We start from the raw sequence: 536 nt of genomic DNA, 5'->3' as shown, positions 1-536 counted from the left end.
TGGTGTCACAGTTTCCCTAATTTTACCTAATTTTTCCGCTATTTCTGTGGACATATCAAAGGGTATAGGGACTTATCCATACTTATCCGTCCGCATATGGGTACAGCTGCATATCTAAGGGGTTATCCGCTTAAATAAACGACACATGATCTTGTTCTGGACACATCAGGCTGGACTCTGATGCCGGACCTTTTCTAGATAGAAACCAGACTCTGTCTGGACCATGACATCATTCTGACATCATAGGTAGGAGCTAGGCTCAGGCACTAGGCCATAGGCCGGTCAATTCTGGATCCTAGGCCCAGGGCAGGGCAGGGCCAGACTATGACATCATATATGACATCATAGAGCACATGATACTTAGTAATCCTTACCCAGCTAGGTACCAGGGGTCCATTACCGGTCCCTGGGGGGTTTTCCCTCATGTATATAAGGCAGCATCCTGGGGCACCCTGTCCCCCAGTTCTATTCACTTCGTTGTTGCGCTTAACAGCATTACCTCCCCCACACTTAAGTGCTTTATCTCCCCCCTTACA

This window comes from Postia placenta (genome assembly GCF_002117355.1).
Source record: "Postia placenta MAD-698-R-SB12 unplaced genomic scaffold POSPLAscaffold_2, whole genome shotgun sequence".
NCBI lineage: Eukaryota > Fungi > Basidiomycota > Agaricomycetes > Polyporales > Adustoporiaceae > Rhodonia > Rhodonia placenta.
Note: the sequence above shows the minus strand (reverse complement) of the source record.